The following is a 23,176-nucleotide window of genomic DNA, read 5'->3' on the forward strand; positions in this document are numbered from 1 at the left end:
CTTACTGGACAAAGAAGAAACAGCAGACCTCTCAGCGGCGTTCGACACAGTCTCTCACCGCACCCTAATACACAGACTCCATGACGCAGGGATCCAAGACAAGGCCCTCGACTGGATCTGCTCCTTCCTCTCCGGCAGAACGCAGTGGGTCAGACTCCCCCCTTTCCTCTCGGACCCTACACCTACCACCTGCGGAGTCCCCCAGGGGTCCTCCCTCAGCCCTATGCTCTTCAATGTCTACATGGCTCTGCTCGCCTCCATCGTCAGAACCTACGGACTCAACATTGTGTCATACGCAGACGACACCCAACTCATCCTCTCCCTATCCAACGAACCCAACATCGCCAGACACAACTTTCGAGAAGGCATGGAAGCTGTCGCCAAATGGATGAAAAACAGCTGCCTACAACTAAACACCAACAAAACGGAAGTACTCATCATGGGCCCAAACCCCGATGCCTAGAACGACACCTGGTGGCCCCCCGCCCTCCGAAGCCCGCCCACCCCCATGGACCACGCACGCAACCTGGGAATCATCCTGGACTCAGAGCTCAAAATGGACCGCCAGATCAACTCCGTCTCATCCTCCTGCTTCCACACCCTCCGCCTCCTACGTAAGACCTTCAAATGGATCCCCCTCGAACACAGAAAGACCCGTCACTCATGCCCTGGTCACCAGCAGGCTCGACTACGGCAACGCACTCTATGCCGGAATAAACAAAAACTTCCCCCGCAAGCTACAGAACATCCAAAACGCTGCCGCAAGACTGGTCCTCAACCTGCCAAGACACTGCCACATCTCCCAGCACCTGCACACACTCCACTGGCTCCCCATCGAAGCTAGAGTCACCTTCAAGATGCTAACCCACGCTCACAAGGCCCTCCATGACATCGGACCAGCATACCTGAATAGCCAACTCAAATTCCACGCACCCCAAAGGACCCTGCGATCAGCCCAGCTCTCCTACGCTGTGGTCCCCCGCACCAGAAAAACCAGATCGGGAGGCAGCTCCTTCTCCTTCTGCACGGCCAGAGCCTGGAACGACCTTCCGCTCCACCTTAAACAGATAACATCGCTCCCCATCTTTGCAAGAGACCTCAAAACCTGGCTCTTCGACAGACCCCCTCCTTGATGGACTGAAACCTGTGACCCCACCCACACCCCCCAGCGCCTTGAGACCCTTACGTGAGCAGTCGCGCTTAACAAACACCTGATTTGATTTGATTTTAAGGTTCAGATAACCAAACTCTAGGATTTCAGGAGCCAGATTGCAAGGTTCAGTTGTTTGGGATCTGGGTGTCTGATTTCTCCTTGTCTCTGTGTGAGGAGACTGGATGTGAGGTGTAGCTTTTGATGTGGAACTAAGGACAGCTCCAACAGGATTGTGAACCACGGTTAACAGGCCCATGTGGGAGCTACTACGATCAGTGTGAGGTATGTTTGTCTGAGTTTCCGAACCACTAATGGAATGAGTAGGAGAGGTGGAAAAGCGTAATATCCCTGACCAGTTCATCCATAGTGCATTGCCTTTGGAGAGCGGGTATGGGTATCTGGAGGCGAAGTTTGGGCATTTTGCGTTTTGGTGTGTGGCATAAAGATCTAGTAACTTTGAAAGTATGGGAGGAGAACTTGAGGGTGAAGTTCCATTCGTGTATTTGCTGTCTCTGGCTGCTGAGAAGATCGTCAATCTGGTTGTTCACTCCTGGGAGGTGTTCCACTAGGAGATGGATTATGTGGTGAATGGCACACTTCCAAATGTCTTGGGCAAAGTGCGACAGTTGGAGAGAGTGTGTCCCCTCTTGTTTTTGTATGTAATACATAGCTGTCATGTTGTCGGTATGTACTAGGACAGCTTTGCCGACCAAGTGAGTCTGAAATGCTTTGAGCGCTAGAAACACTGCTAGCAGCTCTAGATGGTTTATGTAAAGAGTTGTTTGCTGTTGACTCCCCAGGCCTTGTACTGTGTGGTGTTGAAGAAGAGCCCAACCAGTTAGGGACGCGTCCGCTGTTAACATTTTCTGTGGAATGGGGTCGATGAAGGGCCGTCCTTTTGATACATTTTGATACATTTTGTGTGTTCCAACACTGCAGAGAGTGATGAGTATGGCCGCTTACCTACACTAGATCAGTTAACAGACCCAGCAATTGGTTCCACTGACTTGCAAAGCATTCCGTTAGGGGATGCATGTGAAGCCTGGCATGGGGAATGATCATTATGCACAATGCCATAATTCCCAGTAGCTGCATATACACTCGAGGTGGAAGTAAGTGATTGGACTGAAACTGGAGAACTAGCGCCTGAATGCTGCACATTATGGCTGCATTGGGAAAGGCCAGAGCCTTTTGAGTATCTAAAGTGGCTCCTAGGTAATTTTGAGTGTTGGAAGGTTGGAGATGTGATTTCAACAGATTGACTGTGAACCCCAGTTGTTGCAGTAACCATAGTGTCCTAAGAGTATGTTGGAGGCACTTTGGATACGTACTGGGTTTGATGAGCCAGTCGTCCAAGAAGGGGAAGACATGAATGTGCTGTCCTCTTAGATGTGCAGCAACTACTGCCAGACACTTTGAAAAGACTCTGGGAGCAGTGGTGACTCCGAAGGGGAGTACCTTGAACTGGTAATGTTGGCCCGCTACCACAAATCTGAGAAATTTGCGATGAGAGGGATGTATTGAAATATGCAAGTTGGCGTCCTTTAAGTCAAGAGTAGACAGAAAGATGCCCTGTTGCAGGAGTGGGAGCACTTGTTGAAGTGTTACCATGTGGAAATGGTTTGACTGTATGTAAAGATTTAATTCTCAGAGGTCCAAGATTGGTCTGAGAGAACCGTCCTTTTTGGGTATGAGAAAGTAAAAGGAGTAAATGCCTGAACCGTGGTATTGTAGTGGTACGGCCTCTATAGCACCTTTTAAAGGGAGAGACTGAACCTCTTGTTTGAGGAGGTGTAAGTGATCCGGTGACAGTTTGTGTGAACGTGGAGGAATGTTTGGAGGATTGTTGGCAAACTCTAGGCAATAACCAGAATAGATACTTTTCAGTACCCATTTCTCTGTAGTGATCAACTGCCAGACGGGTAGGAAATGTGAAAGACTCCCCCTAACAGGTGTTAAATGGTCGGGAGTGTAGGCAAGTCACTGTTTGGTATTAGAGGGGGAGGCGCGTGTGTTGGAACCTCTACCTCTACCTTTGTCATAGTTGCCTCCGTAACCCCATCTGAAGAAACCCTTAGAGGCAGAGGGCTGATTGTTGTCTTTATAGGTGGTGGTGGCCGTATCTGAGGAGGTATTTTTGGACCCTCCTCGGTAGAAAGAGTGCCGAAAGAAACCACGTCCTGCAGTTAATTGGAGTGCTCCCATAGATTTGGCCACCTCTGTGTCCTTCTTCACTTTTTCTAATGAGGAATCTACCACAGGACCAAAGAGGTTTTCCTTATCAAATGGTGTGTTGAGGATGGAAGTTTGAACCTCTAGTTTGAAACCTGAAATACGTAACCAGGCATGCCTTCTTAAAAGGATACTGGTTTACAGCTCTGGCTGCAGTGTCTGCAGCATCTAGGGTGCACCTGATTGTATTATTGGATATGAGCTGTCCATGCCACACTAGGTCTTGCGCCTTGGACTTGTGCTCATCAGGTAGAAATTGGAGCAACTGCTCCATTTCATCCCAATACGCCCTGTCGTACCTAGCTAAAAGTGCTTGGGTATTGGATATGCGCCAAAAGTTTGCAGCCTGGGAGGCTCTAGCAGCTTAGATTCTTTGTCTGGGGTTGGAGCATCTCATGTGGGTTGGGAATTGGCCTTTTTGAGTGCTTTGGAAACTACCAAGGAATCCAATGGGAACTGCCTCCTTATTTATGTCGGATCTGATGGTGCCCGCTTATACTTCTTGTCTACCCTAGGAGTGAGAATACGTGTCATCCACGTGTCTGATCATACCATTGAGCATGGGGAATGTGTGCAAGGATTTTTGGGTACTACTGAGCATTTCGAAAAGGAAATCCTCTTCCAGGGATTCCTTATGCAACTGAACCCCATGGTAGTTAGAAGTTCCACGCAACAGTTCTATGTATCCTACACTGTTGTCAGGTGGAGAAGGCTTGGTAGGGTACAGATCAGGATCATCCCCTGTGGGCGAATTGGTGTTGTAATCTGTCAAGGGGTCTGTAGGTGTTGGCTCATTGTCCCTAGCCCCATCATCCTGATCATCAGGTATATCTGTTTGTTTCGGTGCCGGTGTTTTGGGTGCCTGTGTTTTAGATGAGGAGGATTTCGGATACAAAGGTGTTTTTGGCGTTGAAGGAGGTGGGGCCGAGCCTGACTTTGACTTCGATCCCGAAGGTTTTGGCTCGGTGCCCGATTTAGAACGGCTCTGTTCGGAGCCGGAAGGCTTTGGGGTATGTTTCGGTGCTGAGCTGGAAGGTGGGCCGTCGGAAACATGGTCTAAGTGCCGACCGTGGCCCAGAGGCGGGGGTTGGACCGCAGCCTTTTTCTTGGTCTGAGGTGGACTTTGGGACAAGGGAGGATCGGTACTCACGGAATGCTACCCTTGCGGGATGTCTTCATCCCTCTCTGAGCAGTAGTCAGAGATGGAGATGGGGTCTTGTTCTTCCTCGGCTCCCATGGCGTCTGCAGTCTCTTGTTCCGAATCTTCTCCGAAGAGGTCCGGAATGGAACCAGCGTGTTGGCTCTGCATGTCGAAACGTCGAGCCCGGCAGTTGCGAAGCATTTACTTGGATCGGAAAGTCTTACATGCATCGCAGTTCTGTTTTCTGTGCTCCGGACACAAGCACAGGTTGCACACTTCGTGTGAATCGGTGCACAGGAATTTCGCGTGGCACCGAGGGCAGAATTTGAATGGAGTCTGTTCCATCGACTGCGAGGCGGACTGACACGGGGAGGCCCGACAGCATTCCACGAGCTACCCGTTCGAAAGAGGGATTTTTCAGTAAATACAATACGCGGAGAATTGAGTTACGCGATCGAAAACAATACTGTCGAGGGTGAGTGTATTGCACACCGAGGGGAACCGAAGAAGCTGTGTCAAACCGGAGCGCAGCAATTCACGTCCGAATTCGATGGTGGAAAAAAAATATCTAACAATGGAGTCGATGCCCATGCGCACTATCATCGAAAGGAGGAGTCATCTACCTCGTGACTGGAAATTACTTCTTCGAAGAAAAACAACTTGCAAACATCTGGACCCAACACTAGATGGCAGAAGTATGCAAAGCATGTGATCTACAGCTCACATGCCTCAAACATGTGTGTTACTCGCACACTCCTCTGTATTACTTTCTTATCTCTGTCTAAAAGTGCACAGCCCTTGTGCAGTATGGTGACATTTCTTTGAAACACTACTTCTGTGATATTTTCAGCAGGGGTCTATATGCACCCACCCATCCATTTCCAGGTTTAGAACTAAAGAGCTGTACAGAGGAAGGAAGCCTGTTGATCTACCACTGTTCTGAGGCACAAGAAGAAAATGAGTTACTTACCTGTAACTACGGTTCTCCAGTATTGGTATCTTTCATAGATTCACATGTTTGAATCATCCCTGTCGTCATAGTGGGAGTCCCACGGTATACATATAAAAGCAGTAGATAAAATTACCATAGGCTACCATGCAATGAAAAGTCAGTGCAATAGCCTATCTACCTTCTTTTGTTAGGACCATAACAGTTGGCAATCGTAACAGAGTCTCTACCCAGTCTCCCCCACACAATAATCTATCTGCCTTGCGTATCTTCTATCACCCCTGCCTGCTCGAATCAAACTTGTTTTTTGAAGAGGATTGCTGTCCCACAGGCATATGAGGAATATGAGGAGAACAAACGACACCCTGCCCATTTACACGCAAAATGATTTTGGGCCCTCGGGTCCAGATGAGTTTCTTGTAGTAATGCCATGTGTATCTGCTGCCTATCTAGATAAGCTAGGATTTGTCTCAGTTTTCTCTAATGCCCAAGGCCCGTGACATTCCAAGACAGCACTCTTAGCGTATTCCTATCCTCCTGTGTCATTATATCCTTTCATATTCAACTGCGCTGTGTTCTGCAAGCTTGTACGCTGCGGCATGTGTATACTCAGAAAACCTCTCATACGAAAAACATCCTGTGCCTGTGGTTCACTGTACTTTTGAAACTCCCATCCCTTTACCTCCCCCACCCACTGAAGCGTCCCAAACATGCCAGAATTAGATAACCCTCCCAAACACCCATCAGCTTCTCCTGTCTAACTGTTAGACCAACTTCTTCCCATTTTCAAACTCGAGAAGTCAATATAGAAAAGCCTAAAACAATGAAAAACAATAATAGGGTATTCCCCGGTGGGGCAATACATCTGGGTGGCTCACGAATACCTCTAGTCAGTCCAGGTAAAGCAACCCTCTCCGCTAGTCCCTGGGTAGTTTTCGAGGGTGGCCAGCTGCATCGTCGCGTTTTACTCCTCCCTCGGCATGCTGCCTTGGTAAGGCCTCATTCCCCGGTCGCAGCGATGTTCATCCCATTCTTACATACTGTGTTCCAAGCGCTGCCATGTCCATGCGCCTCAATGCAAGCCACTGTCACTATTCATCACTGTCTGCAGCGTTGGTCAGTCCATTTTGATCCCTCCAGCTGCGATGTCGATCTACTCTGCCTGCGAAGTTGCTTTAAGAAATCTTCCACCTGTTGGGGTTTGGTGAAGAACGTTTGCGTTCCTTAATGGGTCACTCGGAGTCTAGCCGGGTATAAAAGGGCGTAGTCAATCCCAGCCTGCCTTAATTTCTGTTTCACTGCCGGAAATCGGCGTCGCTCCTCCTGCACATGTAGCGTAAAATCCGGGTACATGGTGAAAGATATTCCTCCGTAATTCAATTGCTTTTTCTCCCTGGCCACCCGCAATGCAACATCTCTGTCCCTGTAGTTTAACAGGCGAGCGATGATAGGCATGGGGGTGCTTCCAGGAGGCGGTTGTGGCCCAAGGGATCGATGAGCTGGCTCCACTATAAATTGAGAGGAGAGTAAGTCCTTGCCCACCACAGCTATCAAGAGCTTTTCAATATATTCTTCCAGCTTGCCCCTGTTTGTGCTCTCCGGTATTCCCAGCACGTGTATGTTGTTTCTTCGACTACGCGCCTCTATGTCCTCATTTTTAGCTGCTATGACTTTAAGCAACTTATCAAGCTGCACCGTTGTTTTTTGCACATGATCAGTGGTGTTCTCGACAGTGGAAATACGTTGCTCTGCTTCCTTCAATCGTGTCTCGTGACCTTCTAGTTTCCGGGCTATCGCGCCCATACGCGTTGTCATTGTGTCCATTTTACCTGCGATTACCGCGAAGTCTTGCCGCATCTCCAGCAAAATTGTTTTCAAGACTTCCTCTGTCTCAGTCTCTTGCTTTTGCTGTGAGGATTCTACTCCTGGGTCCACGTCCACCTGTTGGTGTCTTGCAGGCTTTTTGGTGTCAAATGTTCACCTTGGTTGACAAGCGTCTGTCTTCCCCATCTTGAGTCTGGTTTTTTTTTGGGGGGTGGGGGGGGGGGGGGGGTTGTTTCCTCTCTGACCTGTAATCACACCTGACTGGGCCAGAGGTATGTACCAGCGCTGCTCCAAATTTTACCAGTAGCCGACTATTTTTCCTGTCGTTCGACAGAACTATCTGCCGTGTCGTTGCCCCTGGTTGCGAAAATACCCCGCACTCAATTCTGCAGTTGTAAAGGCGGTTACTCAGCTGGGGCACGGCGCCCTATACAGACAGTACTTATGATTAATGCCCCACAGCATCTGCTCATTCGTGTCCTCCTTTGTGCAGTGAGTGCTGCGCTCACCATACACCTCCTTACGCGTCTGGCACTCAGGCAACGAGTGTGATCTGGCATACTCTTCCATACACCAGTCTCTTTTACAGGTATGGGATCTTCCAGCGCATCGCACCCAGCTTAGTGCACAACAAACTGACCCATCTCCTGTGTGTCCTGCTGCGTTGCACTAAACCGCCGCTCACAGGGTCCCCCTCTGCTTCCTCACCCTCGGTCGGAATGACACTGCTGCAGGTATCGCTTGAATAGGGGACAGTGATAACTCTCCGGTGCGTGTTACGATACCCCCGGTGCCTATAAGGCGATGACTCTAAGTGCGCGCCTCTGCTCCGCGCTTCCCACCTTCAGGCTTCTGGTAATAATCAATGCACCACACCAGCTCCACAGTGCTCTATTAGATTGGGTACAGGTGTGCCTCAAGAATCCACCTCCGCTGTATGGACGGGTAGCAGTCTCAACGTATGCGACCCCTCTCTCTGTGTTCGAGCAGACCGGCTCTACGTCTTCCAGTGTCCGCCCGCAGTATGAGCCTTTCCGGAGGCCACTGTGGCGTATCAAAGCTCCGGTGCAATGCTTTCCTCCCATGCCGCACCAGCTATTAGCTGCGCTCCGCCTACCTTTCTTGCCGTGTCTATAGGCGTTGTCACGGCAGCCTCCGTTAGTGGGTAGTTTTGCCGAAGATGCGCCCAGCGCGATGTTTTCTTCGCCACCGTTGCACGGCGGCCTTTCCGCCTCGTGGAGACCACGCTGCTCTCGTAGTCAGCACTGCCACTCCGCGACTCCAGGACGATAGTCGCTGTCTCCGGTTGGCAATATCGACTGCTGTTATCTGGCGCCAAATAATATGAAATGCCCATCACTGCACACCGCCGAGTCTCCGAGTATATGAGGACCTCTCCTCACGCCTTTTCATACTTTATACCCCGAGTGGAGCAGGAAAAATTACGGATTTTGAAGCCAGCCTGCGGGAGCCTCACTCAAGTGCGGCCATTCCGCTCGTGCACCACCTAGCGCCCCACGTCTGCCAGATTGTTTTTTATACCTGGGAGATGCTCTGCCTTGATAGTTATATGATGCTGTAAAGTCCATTCCCATATATTCTGGGCTTCCCAAGAAAGGATCTGAGATCTCGTTCCCCCCTGCTTTTTCAGATAATGCGTGCAGGTGGTGTTGTCTGTGCGTATGAGGACTGAGAATGCTCTTATTCTTGGGAGGAATCACTGGAGGGCTAGAGAAATTGCTTGAAGTTCCAGAAAATTGATATGAATATTGGAGAGAGAGAGAGACTCAATTTTCCACTTATTTGGAGGTCTTGTAGATGTACTCCCCAATCTTCCAAAGATGCATCTGTTATTAGAACAAACTCTGGAAGAGGAGGAAGGAATGACATTCCCAGAGGGAGATTGTGAGGAGATTGCCACCAAAGGAGTGCATCCTTCATGACCAGAGTTATTCGAACTATGTTGTCGAATGATCCTGATATTTGAAGCTATTGGGCGTCCAACTGCTCTTGAATTGGTCTCATTCTTAGTCGAGCGTGAGGTACCATGAAAATGGTTGAAGAAAACATCATCCCGAAAAGGATTTGAGGAGACGTATAGAAGTGCACTTTCTTCCGTAAAGGTCGTGAGCCAGAGATAAGATGGTGTTCAGCCTTTCTGTTGACAAGTATACCTTGTCTTGTAGAGTGTCTAGTAGAACACCCAGAAACGTTAGCTGATGAGAAGGGGCTTGAATGGATTTTCTAAGATTGACTGCCAGTGCCAGAGAGCGGAATAGCTGCAGGCAGAAAGAGAGGTTTTCTGAAGCATGACGAAGAGAAGGGGCTTTTACCAGCCAATCGTCGAGGTATGATATGATCTGTAGGCCTTTCGGCCATAGGAACGCTGCCACGGGAGCAAGGCACTTAGTGAAAACCCGTGGAGCTGAGCAAAAGCTGAAGGGAAGGACCTTGAACTGATAATGCGCACCTGCTACAGACAAACGTAGAAAATGTCGATGTTTGGGGTGTAGGGATATGGAAGTATGCGTCTTCCAATTCCAGGCCTGCAAAAAAATCCGAATGGTTCAGAAGTTGTAAAATCTCCTGAAGAGTGACCATGCAAAAGGATTTCTTCAGCAGGTATTTGTTGAGTTTTCTGAGGTCTAAAATGGGACGCCATTCTCCCAACTTCTTTTTTATCTTGAAAAAGCGAGAGTAGAAACCTTTTCTTGTCTGAAAGCATGGAACACGTTCTATTGCTCCTTTTTAAAGCACTATCAAGGCTTTCTTTCTTTAATAACTGAAGATGGGGTGGTGTTAATCTTTGAGGCAGGTGATGAGGTGGTGTTGAGGTGAACTCTAAGGTATGGCCATACCTTATTATATCTAGGACCCATGTGTCTGATGTTATTTGATTCCATTGATGCAGAAAACGTGAGAGAGGGGTTTTCTTCAGGGAAGACAGAGGAGCGGCAGGCGGCGAAGTGTCGTCACTGTTTACGACCTGAATCTCTGGGCTGCCCCTGCTGTTTTCGTCTAGGTTGTCTGGAGTAGGCAGCCTGTGGTGGTGCAAGATATTGCTGTTGTTGCTGGTAGGATGGCCGGTAAGAGGTGTAGGTTTGAGGCTGGTACCTTTGATAACCTCCTCAAAACAAATAATTCCCCTGCCTCGTGCTCCACGAAAGCGTTCCTAGAGCTTTAGCCTTGTCCGTATCTGTTTTGATGGTTTGCAAGGCGTCATCGATATGTTTGCCAAAGAGTGTTTCACCATCAAACGGCATATCCAATATCTTGCTTTGTACATCAGGGCGGAACATCGTTGCTTTCAGCCAACCCTGGCATCTAAGGACTGCGGCTAAAGAAGCAATATCCATGAAAGCATCAATAATTTTGGATGCTGACCTTTCTCCTTCCAACAGGATCTTTCTAGCTTCCATCTTCTTGTCATCTGGGAGGAGATCCTAAAGCGGGGCAATGTCTGACCACATTTGTCGATCGTACCCCTGGCTAAGATCGCAAGAGCGTTGGCAGCTCAAAACAGCTGCTCCAGATATTGTTGTGAACCTTTTCCCAATATTATCCAAGCGCTCCCTTCCCTATAAGGTGGTGCAGTGATGGGCGCTAGAGGGTTCCTCTATCTCCGTTGTGCGGCCTGTGAGATGACGGAATCAGGCTTAGGATGACTTATTAGACATGCTTGAGCATCGTCTGGAGTTTAATACTTTTTATCAATTTTGGGCAAGACAGGTATAACTGTGGCTGGTGTCCTCATTACCTTTAATCTTTCTTCCCATATGTGGTCAACAATAGGAATAGACCTAACCGATTTCCTAGATATGTCTTTAAAATCAAAAAGAAAGCAGTCTGATTGCTTTACTGTCAGGGATAATTGAAAACGGGATGCTGCTCTCTCAATTAAAGCATAAAAGCCACCTATGTCCTCTGGCGGAGATTCTATCATCTGAGGCCCCATATGGTGTGTTAGCCCATGGGTGGGCTAATTGTGCTGGGCTGAGTGAGAATTGGAGTGTGTTTAGGTGTGTTTTGTAAAAAGTGTCTATAATAATTTGCTACGTTAAGCAGAAAGGGCTGGATCCCTTTCAAGTGTTTATTAAGAAAAGCATGAGAAATATGTTCAGCTGCAGAGTGAATTTGAGACAGGGGAAAAATAGTTGGAAGCCAAAAATATGATCTGATCAGAAATTGACATCGGAAAAGTGCAAAATTAGAAAAATGTAGAGTGAAATGCATATTTAAATTGAGACAATGTTATGTATCTTTGTGTTCAAAAAGTCATGTATTTTAAAAGTGCATGCAGGAATGTGCTCTCCCCTTCTATGAGGTGAGGAGGGAAAGGCTGTTTATCGTCTCAGACATGAAATGCGTTCTGGGAGTGGGTGTCACGTAGAAATCTGGAGCAAGGGAAGAAATGAAATACACTGTTCGTGCCTCATTGACAGCGTCTTTGAGATAAATGTTTGGGAGGCTTGCAAATAGGCACAGTTTCCCTCCTCCCCTCTGCAAAATAAAAGGTAGGAGTTGAGAGGACAGAGCAGAAAGGAGAGGATTTTGTCACTGACAGGCTTGCACTGGCTCTTTGACCTTGACCATAAGCTAATGAAATTCCGAAGGAGGGGGCCAGAGCAGACAGAGAGGCATGAACGTTTTTTTTTTTTGAGATACGTGGTTGGAAGGAAATGAAAATGAGGAAAATTAACAGACCAGTTGTTTTTTTTTAGATTCAATGATCACTGTTCGTAGTTATAACTTAGACATATTGATGAATAATGAATCTTGCTTTACAGGGAGGAATGTTATTTTAGAAACTGAAATGTAGTCAATTCAGGAATGTGCAGTGTGTTATTTATAGTTTTTGTACTGTACAGGGAAAGGAAAATATACAATGTGATTTCTCAGGTCCTAATGAAAAGTCCAGGGGTGGAAATTGATATATAGGATTTAACCGAAGTGTCAGTTATTGTACATGACAGAACATTTAATTTCCTTACAGATGAAAAGGCTAACAGAGGTGGTGATACAGGATTCAAATTTGGTGTGCATGATTAATTTCAAGCACCTAGGAGATAAAGACCATACAAATAGGTGGGCAGACTATGAAGGGATGTATATCCCCCTAGATTTTCTCTGATTTGTGATTCTTATGTGTCAGAATGCACAAGCCAGACAAGTCCCACAAAAGGTGAAGGGCTAAAGGAAAATTAACAGAGCAGATGGAGTGCCTTGGGCTGCTGCCAATTGATAAAGGGAGCACTTATACAGTAGTGAGTGAAAAGAATAGTCAGGAAAGTGACTGCCCCAGCCCTTCTTGCTGTGCAGGGAAAAAGTGAGTTTCATTTCAATACCAAGGATTCAGAGACTAAAGCATGGGTAGAATTCTCGGACAATTCCCCAGAGCCAGCTGAGAGCTATGCAGACAGGAATAAAAATATTGTACTTTCAAGATAGGGATAGGAAAAAATGTGTGATTTTTGAAAAATGTTCTTTGCAAGAAGAGTGATGCTTGTTTCTTTTTCAGGTCATGATACTGCGACGTGTTGGATGCGTGATGCCCAGTCCCGGTGTGAGTGGGACCCCCTCCCTTCCCCTCCCCTCCCCCCCTCAAGCCTGGAGTGATCACCGGATGCTGGAAGCTGATGTCTTGTGGCTGAACAGACCAGGCGGGGTCCTCCTTTGCCGAGCAAAATATGGAGATGACGCAAACTGCAAGAAGGCTGTGTGCCTTTCACACAGATGGACTGCTGCTCTTCAAGCGAAGAGGGATCAGCAAAGTGTGCTACAATTTGAACTGTTTTATTCATATGAGGTTGAAGTTAAAATGCATGAGGGCTGTGTGTCTTTCACACAGAAGGACTATTGGTTTAAAAAAAAGAAGGTGAACAACTGAGACGTTTTGCTGCAATTTGAGCAGATATTTTCTGAGCTAGAGACTCTAAAAACTGTTGCTGTTGCTTTTAGCAAAATATATATGAGTTTGGCTGTTTTAGAAGTAGAGGTTCCAGTTTAACCATCAGAGACATTAGGGGCATTCATATGCTTGCATCATTTATTTTGTGTGTCTATTCAACATGTATCCAGGTACATACAAGCTATTTCTGTGCTTTTCGTTTAGCACAAGAGATGCTGCTTCAACATGTATTTAGGGAATGTAGTTCTTTACTCACAGTTGTGTTTCTTCAGTTTTAGAATGTAGTCTTTCAAACATAGTTGCGTTTTCAGTGAAGATTTGCTTTTAATTTTATGTTTTTATCCAGTCACTTCAGCACAAGAGTTGCTGTTTCAACATGTCCTTTATTAATAGTTGTGTTTTTGATTGTGTAATGAGGTTTTTTCCCTTGTAGGTATGTTTTCAATTACGAAATGCGGGTTTGTGTCTTTCAATTAAGTAATGTCGTTTTTAAATAGTTGTGTTTTTCAGTTAAGAGATAAAGTGCTTCGATCATAGGTGTGTTTTCAGTTAGGACTTGCTTTGTAGTAATTATCATATGTTTTTATGCTTTCAGTATTTTTCAAACATAGTTGTGCCTTTGGTTAGAAGGTTTAATTTTTGATATATGTGAATGGTGATGGTCGCAGGTCATGGGGTGGAATGTAGTGAAAGAGCCACTCTTGTAGTCTTGTACCCTATGATGACCTCCGACTGGCACCAATTTAACTGACTTTAGTGTGTTATATTACCCTAGCCTTAATGTAGGATGGTCCTGCATATACTTGCTTCTCCTCTATCCTGTAATCTTGCTGTCTTTCTTTGACATGGCCTCATGTCATCCTGCTTTCTGACTATACCTTGCTTCAAACTTTTCTGTGTGCACAGTGGTGCTTGTAAGTTGTAAGGATGAGAATTGTAGGTGCTGACTATTGCCTTTGGCAGGGCTTCATGTCTGACTCTGCCTTGCTGCTGCGTGTACAGCAGTGCTTGCAAGTTGTTTGGGTTATTCACATTCAAGGTCTTGCTGTTTTCCTGAGCGATTGTTTTGGTTTAGTGTACTCTGGGAGGCCTTGTGTGAGCTTCGTCAAGATAGAGGCTGGAAGAAGTGCGAATGGAGGAAGAGACTTGAGAGCTCCTTACTGCCATGAAGACGCTTGCTTGGAACTTGGCCAGTTCTGCTAAAATTTATCTGGTGGTGGGAGGAGGTCTTTTGCGAATCTTCTAGTGTGTATAAAGCTGAGGGCTGCAAGCTGAGAAACTGGGAGTTTGGATTCCGAGCGAGGGCAGACGTGTCTATCTCGGATTGAACCCTGGCTTGCTGAGCTCTGATCCCCGGCTGTGATTCCCCCAGTCAGAAGTGGGCAGTGTATGCAACAGGTGATGTATTTAGTTGTGTGGTTCTTTGATTATTTGAGGTATTTTCTTTGTGGGTTGGGAGGTGCACATCCAGAGTGATCCTCTACTGTGTGTGTATATATATATATATATATATATATATATATATATATATATATATATATATATATATATATATATATATATATATATATATGTATCTTTCTGATCTCTTGCAGGACGTCCAGTGTATCTTATCTTATATCAGTTATTGCTTGTTTATTAATCAGTATAATTATTGATTCATGCCATTTAGATTATAGTTTGCTCAGTTATTGATTCATGCCTTTAGATTAAAAAGTTTGCTACATATATTTGAATCTTGTGCATTTGGTATCTGAGACAGCCTTTGTTTAGAGAGCATTATGTAATAAACCCCAAGCCTTATTCTAAAAGAGAGAGAGACCCTACATTTTATTTTACTTGTTGATTTAAAACTGTTTGATTGGCCTACCGTTCATTAATACATTTGTGTGTGTGTTACTTTACCTACATTTGTGTTTGTTTTCTTGCCTTGCCTAAAGGAAGTGCTGTTCAAAGTGTATTTTTAAAGGTGCAGTGGTATATTTGACTCCCAGGTGGGAGTGCAGAGGTTGGGTGTGGCTTATTGGTGAGAAGCCACATCCATTACAAGTATAACAGTGCTCTTTTGACATCAAGTGTGTGTAGAGCCTTTTCTGCTACCAAATCAGGTTGAGGGAAGAATACAGGTAACCCAACTGATTGGTTAATATGAAAAGCAGAAACTACTTTTGGAAGGAATTTTGGGTTTGTACGAAGAACCACTCTATATTCATGAAGTTGAAAGAAAGGTTCTTCTAAGGTTAATCCCTGTGGCTCACCAACACACCTTAATGAAGTGATAGTGCAACCTCCCATGAAAGAAATTGTGATGAACAATTGTGTAATGGCTCAAAAGCAGTAGCGGTCCGTGGAGGGAGTGTGGTGGGGCAGTGAGGTGGGGCGGGGGAGGGGCAGAGTGGGGAAATGTAAACACCGGAATATGGATGAACGGAGGTAAGTACACATTTAAATAAATAAAACGAATTTCGTTGCGCGCGCTGCATCGCATTTTGCGATGCAGCGCAGGCAAAGGAATTTGTTTTATTTATTTAAATGTGTACTTACCTCCGTTCATCCATAGTCCGGTGTTTACATTTCCCCACTCTGCCCCTCCCCCGCCCCACCTCACTGCCCCACCGAACTCCCTCCACGGACCGCTACTGCTCAAAAGGTGGACCCATGAGCCTTGTGAGAACAATGTTAAGGTTCCAGGCAGGTGCAGGTGGTACCCTGTGTAGTATTACTCTGTTAAGGCCTTCTATGAACGCTTTAAGTACTGAATAAGGATTACTGAATAAGTATAAATGTTGTCTGTTTTGCAGATATGCAGCTACTGCCGCACGGTGCAGTCGAATAGATGCATAGGCTAAGCCAATTAGCTATAGATGCAAAAGATAGGAAATAATGATTTGCATAGAGGCATCTAGTGGATTAATTGTGTTATTATTACAATATATAACAAACCTTTTCCACTTTGCTGCATACCATGCTCTAGTTGTAGGTGCCCTTGCTTCTTTAAGAATTGTCATACAATACTGGTGGTAGGTTTAGGTAGCCAGATCGCTAGGTTGAGCTCCTTGGGGTTTGGATGTCTGATTTCTCCATGGTTCTGTATGAGAAGGTTGGAAGTGAGGTGTAGTTTTTGGTGTGGAACCACTGACAGTTCTAGTAGTGTTGTGAACCATGGTTGACGAGCTTATGAGTGAGCCACTCGAATCAGTGTAAGTGATGTCTGTCTGAGTTTCCGAACCAGAAATGGAAGGAGAGGAAGAGGCAGAAAAGCATAAGCAAATATCCCTGACCAGTTCATCCATATGGCATTGCCTTTAGATAGATGGTGTGGGAACCGGAGGTGAAGTTTGGGCATTTTGAATTCTCTGCCTTGGCAAAGAGGTATATCAATGGAAATCCCCATTTATGGAAGTATGGAAGGAGAACCTGGGTATGAAGTTCCCATTCGTGTATTCGTTGCCGCATCCTGCTGAGGAGGTCAGCAAATTGGTCATGCAAGCCTGGAAGGTGTTCGGCTAGAAGATTAATTTTGTAATGTATTGCCCAACGCCAAATGGTCGGAGAGAGGTATGACAACTATAGAGACTGTGTCCCCCCTGTTTTTGTATACAGTACATTGTTGTCAATTTGTCCATCTGGACTAGGACAACATTCCCAATGAGGTGAGGCTGAAAAGCTTTTAGTGCTAGATGAACAGCTAGAAGCTCCAAATAATTGATGTGGAGCCTTTTGTGTTTGGTGTCCCATAAGCCCTTAATTCATAGATGCTGGGCATGGGCACCCCAACCTGTGAGAGATGCATCCACTGTTGGTACGATTTGTGGAATGGTGTCGATGAAGGGCCGTACTTCTGCAGAGAGCGATCAGTGCAGCTGTCTACCAACACTAGATCTGTTAATTGACCCTGTGATTGATTTCACTGACGTGCTAAGCATTCCCGTAGGGGACGCCCAGTGTAACTTGCATGAGGCACTATTGCGATGCATGATACTATCATCCCTAATAGTTGCATGAAAGCCTTGACTGTTAGGTATTGGTTGTTTTGAAACTGTAGTATTACATTTTGAAAGTTTTGAATTCTGACAGTATTGGGAGAGGCTAGAGCTGTGTGAGTGTTTAGCGTTGCTCTCAGATATGTTTGCAGTTGTGAGGGTTGAAGATGGGACTTTTGAGCATTGACTGTAAATCCCAATCCATGGAAAAGATTTATGGTAACATGAGTGAGCAGTAAACACTTTTTCTGTGTGTTGGCTTTGATGGGCCAATATTCCAGATATGGGAAGACATGAATTTGTTGTCTTCTTAGATAAGCTGCTACTACTGCTAGGCATTTTGTGAATACTCTGGGTGCAGCAGTCACTCAGAATGAGAGCACTTTGAATTGATAGTGATTTCCCGCTATCACAAATCTGAGATATTTGCAATGTGCTGGATGGACAGGTATATGTAAGTATGCGCCCTTTAAGTCTAGAGTGGACATAAAGTTGCCATGTTGTAGAAGTGGAAGCACTTGTTGAAGGGTTACCATTTGAAAGTGTTCTGACAGTATGTATAGGTTTAATGGTCTGAGGTCTAAGATTGGTCGAAGAGACCTACCCTTCTTGGGGATTAGTAAGTAAAGTAAGTAAACTCCTGATCCTTGATGTTGTAATGAAACTGGTTCTATAGCTCCTTTTGTTAGAAGAGCTTGTACTTCTTGTTTGAGGAGCTGTTGGTTTTGTAGTGAGAGTTTGTGAGTGTGAGGTAGAATATAGGGAGGATTGCCGATAAGCTCCAGGTAATAACCATGTTGCATAATGTCTAATACCCATTTGTCTGATGTTACTGATTGCCAAATGAGAAAGAATTGTTGAAGTCTTCCCCCGAAAGGTGTAAAATGGGGGGCAAGTCACTGTTTGTTGGGAGATGGAGAGGTACGTGTTGGTGTGCCTTTGCCTCTGCCTTTGAAATTGTTTCTTCAGTACCCACCTTTATTGAAATCTCTTGATGGTGAGAGTTGTGTGTTTGACCTGTATGAGGACCCATTTGGATCCGAGGAATTACCTTTGGATCTTCCTCTGTAAAATGAGCAGTGAAAGGAGCCTCTATTGGAGGGTGACTGAAGGGCTTCCATTGATTTGCCACCTCTATGACTTTTTTCATTTTCTCAAGTGACTCATCTACTTGAGGTCCAAAGAGATATAGGGCCATATTATCAAGGAACGGCGATAACATTATCGCCGCTTTAGCGGCAGGAAACTGCCGCTTAAGCGGCGATAATGGGCTTGAGAACATGCCGCAGAGAATTCCCATAGAAGCCCAGGTTCTGGTGTGAACCTGGGCTTCTATGGGAATTCACAAGGGCATATTATCAAGCCCATTATCGCCGCTTTAGCTGCAGTTTCCTGCCACTAAAGCGGCGATAATGTTATCGCCGTTCCTTGATAATATGGCCCTCTGTTTGTCAAAGGGAGTATTAAGAATCGTTTGTTGAACCTCTGGTTTAAAAACAGCGATTCCACGCCATGCATGCCTTCTAAGGATAATACAGGTGTTAATGCCTCTTGCTGCAGTATCAGCAGCATTTAGTGTACATCTAATAGAGGAATTAGATATCAGTTTCCCCTCCTGCACTAATTCTTGCCCTTTTTTCTTGTGTTTGTCTGGGAAATATTGAAGTAACAGCTCTATTTCATCCCAGTGAGCCCTGTCATGTCTAGCTAATAGACCTTGTGTATTAGCTATATGTCAGTGGTTGGCGGATTGTGCAGATACCTGTTTCCTTGATGCATCTATTAGCTTAGACTCCTTGTCAGGGGGTGGTACATCCACTGTAGTTTGGGAATTTGTCCTTTTCCGAGCATTTAACACAACTAGGAAATTCAAGGGCAACTGTCCTCTAATAAAAATTGGATGAGTTGGTGGAGGTTTGTATTTTTTGTCAACCCTAGATGTTAGAATAGGAGCCCATACAGGGCAGGGATGTGGAATTCCTATAGCCCGACGCATATTGTTTGGGGTCAAGGGCAACACATTTTCATGTGTATTTTGTCCTTGGGACAAGTAGGCCCGACCCCCTACAGCACAAACCCTTTGGCTACTAGTGTATAGTACCACATTATGGATCATGGAAGGGCATTGTCTGCAGTTAAGGTAATATGTGTGTCCATGTGTTAACACTGTTCAAACCTCTATTTATGGTTCAATAATGCAAAGCCTTTATTATTAGTGTGAGCACTAAAAGTAAATGTTGTAAGCTCAGCCTGCACTACTGACGGTGTTTCCAGTATAAACGTGTACACACGTTTTCAAAGTTTAGTAATATGAGGCTATGTGTAATGCTCCCAGAATGCTCTCTGATCATATGCAAATATTTGCAGAAGCTTGAGAGCAACAGTGATGATTCTTTGCTTTCAAAATAAAATGTTCACAAAAAATGCAAGTAGGATAACACATTTTGCTAAACTACTGTAAGATTTTAGGTACCATATCTTTGCAGCATCATTTAGTAACATGTTGTTGTATGCTTGTATTTCCCAAAAATATTCATAATGGAAAATCAGTGTAACCAGTTAAAATACGATTGTGGGAAACAAAAATAAACAAGCATTGGCAAAGCCAGTAGGTCTGAAGTTGGCAGACAGGCCTTTGGTTTTGTCAATGTGTGACTTGTTTTGGCATGGTTTTTATAAAACCATATCGGTGTGGGAGCTGCAGGGCCCTCACCATTCTAACAAGCATTGGCAAAAAAAAAATTGGTTTTGGTCTCAAAAAGCACACATTGCCACAGCAGTTCCAAGAACTGAACAAAACTACTTTGTGTGCCAATATGCTCCTTGTAAAAGAGCAGAATAATGTAGCCAGCTGATAGACCGAGAGAAGGAGAGAGAGAGAGAGAGAATTTTATTAAACACAAAAGGTCATGGTTAACGCCAGGCTTAATTAGAGGCCTAATTATTAAAGAAAGTCTCAAAAGTGCATCCATGGTATATGTCCTTGCATTAAGTGCATATATACAGTTTCTGTGAATTCACAAGAATTTAGAGAAGTAGGCCAAGAAATAGTACTACCAGAAAATATTTGTGAACTGCATTTTAGCATGAGCAAAAGTGCATGTGTAGTTTGCTCATGTGAAAATCTGAATGTTTCAAGTTCACTTTCCCTCCACCCAGTTTTTTCCCAACACCGGAAGAAGTTTTACGTCTGCCTCTGTCGGGAGTACATTTCCAACTTTTTTCAGTATGGGAAAAGATTAGAAAGGAGTTGGTAAAAAATACCTTAAAACATGCAAGTTAGTAGGTTTGCTCAGACTCAAAAGGGCATTCCAATCTTTGAACTATTGCTTTCCACTATCTTCAGCCCCAGTATATAGACCTGCAGAAACGTAGCAACATAAGGGAATTGCTAGTATTCAAACCCTACTATGGTACGAGCCCTGGCATAATTAGCGAGGCTTTATCAGAACTCTTACATAATGAGATTGCTGCCTTAATTTGTCGCCGCATTACATGGCACAAAAGGGACAAGATAATTTTGTTACAGGACAAGTAGATTTATGAAGCAACCTGCCCCATGGACAAGTAGATATTTTATTAAATTCCACACCCCTGCAGGGTCTTAAAAAATCTCATCAGCATTGCGCATCATGCCGTTTAACATAGGTAAAGATTGTGTTGTCCTATGTGATGTTCCTAAGGTCTCAAATAGAAAAACATCCTCTAAGGATTCCTTATGAAGTGTGACCTCACAGTATGATGCTGCTCTGGAAATTAGCTCTTGATATGCTGTGTTGTCATCAGGAGGTGATGGCTTTGTAGGGTACAAGTCAGGATCATTATCCATTGTAGGATCAATGTTATAATCGTTCCATGGATCTATAGGTGGTGGACTATCTTCACTTGTGTAATCAATATCAGGCTGTGTATGTGGTGAACCCTGTGATGTATTATCTAAAGGGTATGAGCCTGGTGGTGGCGAAGATGGTGGAGGGGTCTGAGGAACAAGGTGGATAGGACTTGTAGCTATATCCTTCTTCTTCAGAGAGATTTTGTAACTTAAATCCTCTGAAGAAATGTTCCTTTTAGAAGGTGTAACATGTTTAGTTAATATGTGTCCAGTGTCTGGATTAATGTAGATCTTTTTCTGCTTAGGATACAACTTTTCTTGAATAACCTATAGGATTGGTTCCAGAGGCTTATGATGTGCATCGTTTACTTTCAGTGGCAACATTTTTGGAGCCAAGCTAGATTTGTCCATTTTCTCCTTTGGAGCAGAAGATTTCAGTGTCAAAGGGAGTTTTTCACCGCTCGGTCCCGAGCCGGAAGGCTTGACTGTCTGTTGCAGTGCCGACCCCGAAGGCGGGCATTGGAAGCAGTGTCTCGGTGCCAACCATGGCTAGAAGGCAGTGGTGGCCCAGAGCCTCATGTTTGGTGGAAGAAATATTGAGGGGCAAAGGGGCTTTGTTACTCACTGCACCCTGTCCCGCAGGAACATCTTCGGACTTGAGTTAAAGTTTTACTTTGGAATCCGGTTCTTGGATAGACAATGCCTCCTCCTCCTCTTCTGCTGCCAACGCCTCCATTTCCTCGGGCTGGGTATCTTCTCTGAAGATATCCAGGGTGTTATCGATATTCTGCCTCTGCATGTCCATTTGTCTTGCCCGACGGTCCAGAAAAGTCTTTTTCGAGCAGAACGATCAACAAGCGTCACAATCCTCTTCCTTGTGCTCCGATGAGAGGCAAAAGTTGCAGACTTTATGCAGGTCAGTGCGTGGGTACTTGGAGTGGCACCGAGGACAAAATGGAAATGGAGTCCATTCCATCTGCAGAAGACTGCATACTACGAAACAGAGTGTAAGTAGACTGATGCAGCTAGACCCAAATGGCCGCCAACTATGTCTTCTATACCGAATATAGAGTGTTTTCCTATTTTTTCGACAGGCGGAGAATGGTGAAACGCATACGAAACAACAGTGGTGGTCCGTCCATTGGGGGCGTTGGGGCGTTGCCCCCCCGCCCGCGCCCGCAGCTTCCTCGGCGTCTCTGAACTTAAGTAAACTCTCAGTTTACTTAAGTTCAGAGAGACGCTGAGGGAGAACTGTCAGTCAGTAATATGACGTTGGACCGCCCACCCCCTTCAGAGTCTGAAGGGGGTGGGCGCTCTGGCATCATGTTGACTGACAGGCAGCCAGCAGCACACAAGTGCGCATGAGTGGGGACGGAGGGCGATTTTTGCACCGTGCCCAGTCATGCGCACTAGTGTTTCCAAAGGCTGGCGCATGCCCATTAGGAGAGTGAGGGTTGAGCCAAGGCTCAAACCTCGGTCTCCTAATGGGTAGGCGGGCGGAGCGTAAGCCTGCTCTAAGCCAATCCTGGTGCTGCTCAGCACCAGGATTGGCTGAGAGGGGTCTTGCAATGCCAGCACTGATGGGCTGTTGTTCCAATGAGTGAGTGTGTAGGCGGCGGCGCCAGAAGTAACGGACCCGAGGCGGCGCGGACCCGGACCTGCTCAGGACAGGTAGGATTTTATTTTAAAAACCCCACCCCCGCGCGACACCCCCCCCCCACACGACATGAGCCGCGACAGCTGGCTAAGTGCATGTTTTATCTGACCCCAAAATATTCACTCTTAATTTATTTGAACGGAAAGTTTAACTTTGACCAGCATTTTAAGACATGGAATATCGTACTGCATGGAAGCGGACATGGAGTGGTGTAGAGACAAGGGGCGGGCATGGACTGCTGTGCCAGGGAGGAGGTAGGACATGAGTGCTATAGAGACAAGGCAGTGCTGGGCGGGGGCTAGGGGTACAGAGCACGGAGAGCTTGTGCCTCGAGGAACAAGCGCGGGCCCCAGGCACACCGCAGACTGAGCGATGGAAGGCATAACAAATAGCGGCAGCCAAGCAGCACTCTGCAGGAGAGGAGAGGGCCAGCATTGGAGGCCAGTCGGTGCTGCCTGGAGAGGGAAAGGACGCCGAGTGCTGTCCTACGAGGGGAG

The 23,176-nt window shown here is 45.8% G+C and overlaps 1 protein-coding gene and 1 long non-coding RNA gene across 5 annotated transcripts in view; one reads left to right on the forward strand and one right to left on the reverse strand.

Moving 5' to 3' along the window:
* LOC146772231 (uncharacterized) overlaps window positions 1–14,693 on the forward strand; it is a 229,598-nt gene extending 214,905 nt beyond the window's left edge. For both annotated transcript variants that reach the window (XR_014972380.1, XR_014972379.1), the window contains exon 4: window positions 12,818–14,693. This is a non-coding gene — a long non-coding RNA (uncharacterized LOC146772231). The remainder of the gene's footprint in view (window positions 1–12,817) is intronic.
* Window positions 1–23,176, reverse strand: part of JAK3 (Janus kinase 3) — a 280,492-nt gene that overhangs the window by 196,762 nt on the left and 60,554 nt on the right. The window lies entirely within an intron of this gene.

This window comes from Triturus cristatus, chromosome 12 (assembly GCF_964204655.1).
Source record: "Triturus cristatus chromosome 12, aTriCri1.1, whole genome shotgun sequence".
NCBI classification, from domain to species: domain Eukaryota; kingdom Metazoa; phylum Chordata; class Amphibia; order Caudata; family Salamandridae; genus Triturus; species Triturus cristatus.